The sequence below is a fragment of the Balaenoptera borealis genome, assembly GCF_965194805.1.
Source record: "Balaenoptera borealis genome assembly, chromosome: 2".
Lineage (NCBI taxonomy): Eukaryota > Metazoa > Chordata > Mammalia > Artiodactyla > Balaenopteridae > Balaenoptera > Balaenoptera borealis.
In genome coordinates, this window is record NC_138867.1 from 70,721,675 (window position 1) to 70,722,265 (window position 591).

Consider the following 591-nt stretch of genomic DNA (forward strand, 5'->3'; position numbering starts at 1 on the left):
ATTCTCAGACACCCTGCTGGTGTTCGAGAAGTGTTTGTGTGGGGAAGCCTACACATACACAGACACACACACACACACACACACACACACACACACTGGAATTGGGTTCAGGGACCCAAAATACTGAGAGACAGATTTTAAGTTACCTGTAAGTAGAAAAATAATCATTCAGACTAGCAAAATCACATATAGAGCCCATACCCAAGGGGAGACTTATGCAGAGATATGGGTAGGGTCAACAGAGTATGAATGAGGGTGGAGGTAGGGAGACAGGGGATGTTGGGATACAGATAAAATCACTCTCAAAAACCAATTGCACTCAGAGTGGGAAAATACTGAGAATTTGCAGATTGGAGCACTGGCTACTGTGACAATGAAAGGAAGGGACTTGAAAATGAGCAGAACCCAAGGCAGAAGTTTCAGAATGGCATCACTTCTAGTAAATGAGTGTCAAGGAGATGCACCCTTGGAGGCTGGCTGGTAAATGAAGAAAAGGAAGCAGGAGGGCGAAATTGTTTCCTGTAAAAATGGAGTACAAACTCAGAACACCAAGCCCTCTCCCAACAAAACAAGTGCAAATTTAAAAAAAAA